Source organism: Tupaia chinensis, unplaced genomic scaffold (assembly GCF_000334495.1).
Source record: "Tupaia chinensis unplaced genomic scaffold, TupChi_1.0 Scaffold143943_1, whole genome shotgun sequence".
NCBI lineage: Eukaryota > Metazoa > Chordata > Mammalia > Scandentia > Tupaiidae > Tupaia > Tupaia belangeri.
In genome coordinates, this window is record NW_006203794.1 from 796,536 (window position 1) to 804,904 (window position 8,369).

An 8,369-nucleotide genomic window follows, 5' to 3' on the forward strand; every position below is an offset into this window, starting at 1 on the left:
ATTTGGTTGTCACGAAGTTTGAAACTCCTCCTGATTCCTCTTAAAGAAAACTTACAATTGCTTTGATGTATTCTTTTACTTTACAAATTTCCCTTATAATTTAGAATTGGCTGGAATTGTTCTTATTGCTACGATCACTATAGTGGGACCAACAGGTGACATGATGGTTGAGGTGCTGGACTCACACCTGATCTGTTGGCATTAGAGTCCCAGACCTGGCACCTTTCTCTCTCTCTCTCTCTCTGTCTCTCTCTGTCTCTGTTTCTGTCTCTCTCTGGTGAGTGCATATGACTTGTAGCAATTTTTAACAAATAATAATAATAAGTGAAATTAAATAAATGATTTTTTAAAAAATCACTATTGTGACTATCTTGACAAAAATGAACTAAAGATGAGATAAAACTGTCCTCACATAAACCTCGTTTGGGTACTAAGGAATTGAGGATAAATACACACATTCTTCCTGTGAACAATTTCAGCCCATCCCCACAGGTGTTTCTCACACTCGTGATGGTCCTTGCAACTATGCTATGAAATAGGGAGAATGATACCACTACTCCGTTTTACTGGAGAGGAAACTTTCCCCAAAGGACACTTGCTACATGAGTGTCAGGCCTCACCGACAAACCCACCCTGACTCCAGTAAGGTATCACTGGAACTTGACTGTGCCAGCTGGTAACGTCGCTACACTCTCTGATCATCCTCCTTGAAATGAATTTCTGCTAAAGAGAGAGGCCTCACTATTTGACTCTTTCCTTAATAAGCTATATCTAAAAATAAAAAGTACAGAAAATAGCATCAATGTGGCCAGATTCCCCCCACCTCCTCCACCCCAGGATCTTGCTCAGCTTTTTTGAGTGTTTTCTTTTGTTTGTTTGTATTTTTTGTTTGTCTTGTTTTGTTTTTAGATACAGAGAGAGAAGGAGGAAGAAAGATAAACACCTGCAACAGAGATTTACAACACAATCCCTCCTCCTTTTCAGCCAGCAGGGATCACAGGCACTGGTGTGTTCCCCCAGCACCTACAGGTTGCCCCAGGAAACAACCCTGTATCTTCCATATGACTTCCAGTATTGCAAGCATTGCATTACTGCTGCCACTGTGGCTGGGCCTGTTCGGGTGTTGTTTTAAAAACTGTAACATGGATAACTCTAAAGTACAACTTATTTTTATTAGCAGCATTATAAAAACTTAAAATTATTACAAATATTTTCCATTTTATTGATTACTATGAATGAAAATAGAAAAACAGGAGCCAGCAGGTGCTGTAGTGGTTGAGACACTGAACTCCCACATAGTCGACTGTGGTTCAAGTCCAGGACCTGGCAGCTCAGTATTCACCATGGGCACATATGTGTGAGTGCCCAAAATTCCAAGAGGAGAATGAAAGAGAAGGAATTGCAGCATGGTCATCCCTCCTGGGTGGTGATTTCTTGTTTGTTTGTTTGTTTTGTCTCTCTGTCTCTCCAGTAAGCACACGCACTCTATAGCAAAAATCTTTCTAAAAAAAGATGAAAATAGAAAAACATAATATGGGCCAGCCCATATGCTAGTGGATAAAGTAACCAACACCGCATGGCTGACTACCACTCCAATCTTGGTCCTACTAGGTCAAAAAAACAGGTGTGTTTATGTGCATGCCCCCAAACTAGACATGGTAAAGAAACACAGGAGAAGGAATTGCACAAGCACTCCCCCACCTGAGGACATTTTGTCCTTTTCTCTCTGTCTCTACCTCTCTGCCTTTCTCTGGATAGTGCAAACGCTCTGGCAATTACAAACACACACATACACCTTGTAAAATGTAAACATTTAACACATTTTTACTTTATTTACTTAGTACAGGCATTGAACCCTGTATGTGCCAGGTACTTTGCTCAGCCCATATGACCTCCACAAACTGGCTCAAGACATAAAAGAAGACAAACTAATAAAGGCATGATAGTATCACATTCCAGTAATGTGGAGACAATCATTTCCACAGAATGGGAACACAACTGAAAGGCATCTAACTTCATTTCATGGACATGAGTTCTAAATCTTTAAGGATGATGTAATGGGATACTTCTTAACCTACTTTGCTGGTAACACAGAGAAAGATTTTTCTTAGACACTCCTCATCAAGGGAAATATTCCTCTAAACTCCATTATCCTTCTAAACAACAGTGAACCTAATGATACAACAGATGGGTGGTAGATGTGCAAACCATTCTTAGCCCATAAGTCATAATTGGGAAAAATAAATTAAAACAAAAAACTGTTTCCAACCCAGAAATTCTCTTTACAAGGTTGCAAGGGAAACTCTTTGACTATTACGTAAGCGCTAAATTGAAATGTGACGTCTCTCAGAGGCAGTCCACAAAGAGACTGCAAAGACAGGAAGGTATCTCACCATTTACATAGCCATGCATGTTTCCAAAGTACACTGTGCTTGTCTCAAGTAAGAGGTCTTGACTGCACCATTTGCAACATAAAATTCATCGTAACTTTATCTGGTGGTTGAAGTGAACATCTGTGTTAGTTAATTAACTTTACACACACACACACACACACACAAACTAAAAATCTCATCACTCTAAGATAGCATGTAATTTGGCAATTTAGAGCAATGTGCCCAGGGTCTTTAGGCTCCTACTGTCCCACAGAAACTAGGAGATAGAGTTGCTATTTGTTTTCTTGTTTACATTTCAAAGAAATGATTCACAGGTCCTTAAGAGAGAAAACCTTAGGCTATAAAGCGGATCAAAGGCCTATCTAGTTTTTAAAAGGATTTATAGCATTGCAAAGAGAAGAGAAAGTATTTAGAACTTTTAAAAAAATTTAAGTAAGTCTCTGAGAATAAAATCAAGGATAATGCCATATTCATTATTTTCAACAAAATATGATAAATTTGATTTTATATATGTATGATTTAATTTGATTATTTACAATATAGACACCACAATTGATTTTATGTGTGTGTGTATATGGATAGATAGATAGATAGATAGATAGATAGATAGATAGATAGATGATAGATAGATAGATATAGATATTTAGATATAGATAGATATCTAGATACACACACATGCATATATAATCATTGGGACAGTTATGACATATTTTTCTGCATTTTTCTATGGAAAAATGTATCATGACTTTTCTGACGACCCTATAAATGATTGGCAATATCTGTTTGTCACTCAGTTGTGGTATGCCGTCCCATAACCTATGTGTTCCTACTGCATGCATTACTGTGTTTAAGGAGGAGAGAACATCTTTTATTTTCAGCAGGGAAAAGTAAGCCTCTTATTTGTACTTCTCATTTACCCTCCACTCTACACTAATATTTTTCCAGTTTTATTGCCTGAACTTTGGAAGACTTGCTCTTTTTTCTCTTTCTGTCTTTTTGAGGGTAAGACAAAAGTCTAGGTCAGAAGTCTCAAGCTAGTAGGTTCAGGCCAAGTGTTTATTATTTTACAACTTATGAGCTGAGAGTGGTTTTCTTATCTTCAAAGGCCTGAAAAAATTAGAACAGTGTTTCATAACTCATGAAAACTAGAGGAAACGTCAATTCTTGCATCAATGAAGTATTACTGAACAGACATAACTGTGCCTACTTAGTACTTTGTCTGCAACTACTTGCAAGTTATTCCAGAAGAGTAAAAAACTTGTAATAGAGACTGCTGTAGCCCAAGAAACCTACAATATTTACTATCTCATACTTTACAAAAGAGGTTTCCTGATGCCTGGTCTAGGTCTTCATTCATCAAAGTTCACGACCTGTCACTTTACTATTATCTAGGGTCTCCTTAGAAATGCTAAATCTGAGGACTCACCTGAAGCTACCAAATGGAATTCTACCTTTTAACAAGATACCTACTGTGATGTGGTAGTTAATCTTTGGGAACCACCGATTTCAATAATTATTTATCTGTAAACTCTATTTCCTCTCTGGTTTTCTAGTTTTCTGAATGAAAGCATTCTCTAGAAAGTTAGCTACCCTAGTTAGCTTTTCTTTTTCATTCATATACTTCAGGATCAGCTTTATGAAGAATTAAATTGGATATCAGTTCCTATCTGCTTTCTCTTTTTATTTTTTAATAGGTTCTGAAACTAGATGGGGAAAGTGGGTATAATTTACTGGATTCCTCCCAAACTCCAGAAGACAAAATAAACTGACTAGATGAAGTGAGGTTTATGAAGAGCCTTGAAAAAATTCATGGATAATGCCTTTTAGGAAAAAAAGTTATGCATGGATTTAAAAAAAATGCATGCACCAAAATAAACATGTATTTTACTTTAATTAATTAATTTTATATATTCAACCACTGACTATTTTACAGCTTGTATAATGAATTTTTCCCGGAATGAATACACTGAATATCAATCCAGTTAAAGGTGTTATACACATTATCATCCACAGATTATTTTCCATTTTTGTGTTTCTTAAATGTTTTTACTATTTTTGTTCCTTGATTCCCCTTCTCTAATCTTCCCCCACTTTCTACCCTCCTCTGACACTGTCTCTATTATACACAATTGTTCTCCATGCTTTTCTATGTTCCAATTTTTCAGTTTCTGCCATAGAGTACAAACATTTGGTACATATTAAACTTTGTTTTTCTTTTGAGAGAGAGAGTTTCTCTATAAGGAACATGTGCTCACTGGAAAGACAGAGAGAGACAGAGAGACAGAAAGTGAAAAATCATCTCCTGTGGGGATGGCACACCACAATTCCTTCCCCTCCATTTTCTTTTTGGGATTTTGGTCACACATACCTACGCACCTAGAGTGAGTTTTAAGCTGCTGGGTCGGAGGCTGGAACTGTAGTCAACTACATGGGAGTCTAGCAACATAACCATTATGCCATCTGCTGGTCCCTATATTAAGTTTTTATTTTAAGAGACATGTGGCTCTTCTTTTCACGTGAAAACCTAGAGATCATCGTAGGTTTATTAATTGGGCTAATTTCAACATTGTGGAGTCTCAGGTATTAGGGAGACCTGAGGAAAGCAAGAGATGAGAAAATGGAGGGTTAGTGCCATTGTCAGGACACACATATTTATTGATTAAGTTCACTGTCATCTGGGTATAGTTTGTGGAACTCAAAATACTTCCCAGATCTGTATGAAATATTACCAATCTCAAATCTCCATAACAGGGACCAGCAGTTAGCGTAATGGCTATGTCGCTGGACTCCCACTAGTTGACCCCAGTTCGCGTCCCGGACCTGGTGGCTTAAAACTCATGCCGGGTGCGTGTGCGTGTGTGCCCAAGATCCCAAGAGGAGAATGGAGGAGAAGGGATTGCAGCGTGGCCATACCCCCTGGGGGGTGATTTCTCGCTTTCTGTCTCCCTGTCTCTCTCTGTCTGTCTGGAGAGCGCATGCGCCCTATAGCAAAAACCTCTCCAAAAAAAGAAAAAAAAAATCTCCATAACAGATGTAATAACAATAAAAAAGTTGAAAATATCATGAGAATTATGAAAGTGTGACACAGACCCAAAGTGAGAAAAGCTGCTAGAAAAATGGTGCAATAGACTTGCTGGATGCAGCTTTTTCACAAATTTTCAATTTGTTAAAATAGTAAGCATAGCATCTGAGAAGCATGGTAAAGGAAAGTACAGCAAAACCCAGGATGACTTCACTGCTACTATTTTATAACTATTTTGTTCTGTCCCCTTTATTTTTTACTTTTTCATTTGAACATAAGTTTGTTTTCTCTTCAAAACCACGTAAAATACATGTAAGTGCCAGTCTGTGAAATGGGGTTGTTATGCTTTAATATGATTTCATAGAATACGTGGAATGCTATTTCTGTATTATACACATTCAATAACTATTGAATTTTTAATTTTTTAATAAAATCTGATTTATTTTTACTAATTGTAAAAATACCTTCCAAAATACCTTCCACTGTTCCAATATGGCTTTATTTGTATATAGGGGAACATCACTATTCAATTTGAGGAGTGCAAATTAATTATATCTATAACTCTCCCTTAGTTAAATGTTATTTACCCTCAAGAATTATATTCTCTCTCTATCCTCTCTATCTGATTGGAAAATACATCTAATTCCCCCTAATAACAGAGCCATGGTTTATCTTTAAGTGGCAGTAGGTAATAATACAGCTGTTTCTCTTCCCCCCCCCCTGCATTGTTCGTGGTTAGCAGTAATAAAAGAAACTGAAGTACTCATTAAGTTGTGTATTTGATAGACTTTATGAAGTAATCTTCAATAGCAAATAAGAAAGAAAGAAAATTGAGCAATAAATAAAGCAACAAAATTGAAATGAATTGCACAATGCCTGGAAAATCGTAAAGACAGGAATAAGAAAATTCTTTTGCTGGTGAAGAATGCATTCTTTGCTTTTTTTTTTTTAAGCTATGTACAGAACATTGGGAGAAAATAATCTTTTGTTTATTTTCCTAACATATTATGTAATAATCTAATAACTTGACCATGGGGGCTATTAAAACTTCTTCCTGTATGACATCCCACTACTACCTCACATGTACTGGGCACACACACACATATTATAACTATATGGCTATAACTTTATATAGACACACATATATAAAACAAACTTTACACACATATATATAAAGCATGTTATACTGTTATATATAAAGTAAATTTCATTCCTTCTTCTTTCTCTTTTTCCCTCTCTCCTGTTCTTCTTTCATTTCTATGGGTTCTTCAAGAGTTGTTAATATTGATTTTTTTTTAACTAAATTCAACTTGTTCTGTGGTAGACACTTGTCCATGGTTGTATTTCCTATTATCCACTCATTTCATAAACTTGGATGATTCCAGGATCAAGATTTTGGAAAAAAAGAGTCTCTTATCAAGTCTGCCAGTCTCAAGACTCACATAGATGTGTGGGACTCTTCTGATATTAGGTTTGGAATATTTCTGATGCAAAAAATATAATCCCAAAGGGCAGCTAAAATGAGTTCCCTGATTGTTTTACAGGGTCAAATGAAAGTGAGAACAGACACACAATGATTTTTTATATCTGTTTACCAATGTTAGGCTCTCCAGGGAAAGCCTGAACTCCATTAGCATTTATTTACAGTGGAAACAGTAATAGTACACTACACACAAACACACACATACACATACACATCACCTAACCTAAACATTCTTAAATATCTCTTTCACAAAATCCAAACTACTGCAGATCAATACTTTTATGAGATAAAATAGATAGATCATGCCAACATTAATGGCTCAGAAAGTTTTTAAAGATTTATTTCTACTTCTATGCTTACCTTGCCTAAGTACTGTAACAAGTAATTCATAGCAGCACACTTTGAATAGTCCTGTCTTAAATATCTTTATTTTCATGGAAATGTCACTAAATGTCACTATCTCTACAGGGATTCAAGATTTTACTGAGAGGATCAAAAAAATGGTCATAAATAAAAGATGATAATCTATGTTAGTAAAGTTCCATTTCACATAAAATCTGAGCATATTCCCACCAGAGCTGGTATGATTACTCTGTTTCAAAGCATCCCTATAGATGCCTAGGCTGCTTCCACCCTGAGGCTGGTAACTTAGATAGACTCCATCAATTTTCTCATGGGACAAATGGCCAGGTCTCACTTCTCCTCACATGTGTACAAAGGGATAGGAGTGAGCAAACCACCTACACAAAGGGAAAAGTTCCTAAGTCATCTGTATTTTGTAGAAACTATAATAGATGCACCTGACACTTGGGACATCTTTTTATTATTATTATTAATTTAGAGTTTTTTTTTTTTTTTTTTTTTTAATTTTAAGTTTTTTTTTTTTTTTTTTTTTTATAGGGCCTGTGTGCTTGCCAGAGAGACAGAGAAATAGAGACAGAAAGCTAGAAATTGTGCCACAGAGGGGATGGCCACACCTCAATCCCTTCTGCTCCAGTCTCCTCTTCTCCTTTCAGGATCTTGAACATGAATTTTAAGCCACTGAACTCGAATCTCAATGGACTACATTGGAGTCTAGTGACATAAACATTACACATCTGCTGGTCCTGGTGCTTCTGTTTTAAGCCCAAATTCTAAAAATTTGTTACATGACCGTACTTAAGTACAAGAAAGGGTGTGAAATATGTATAATCTTTATTCTAGGATGTTTGATGACTTCAAAAGAAACGAAGAAGAAACTGCAAGCTGGTGGCCTGCCAGTGGGGCAGCCCTAATGCAACACTGCTATCCTGGACACGTGGCAGGATCCCAGGCTGCATTGCATCCGAGCTCTCCTGCATGTGATGGCATGGAGGTGCCTGTGATCTTGGCTGACTGAAGCTGGGTGTGAATCTTGGCTTAAAGTAGAGATTGCAAAAGAACAACCAGACCAGAGGATTATCTTGAGAAAGATTTTGAAGGACGAAAAGAG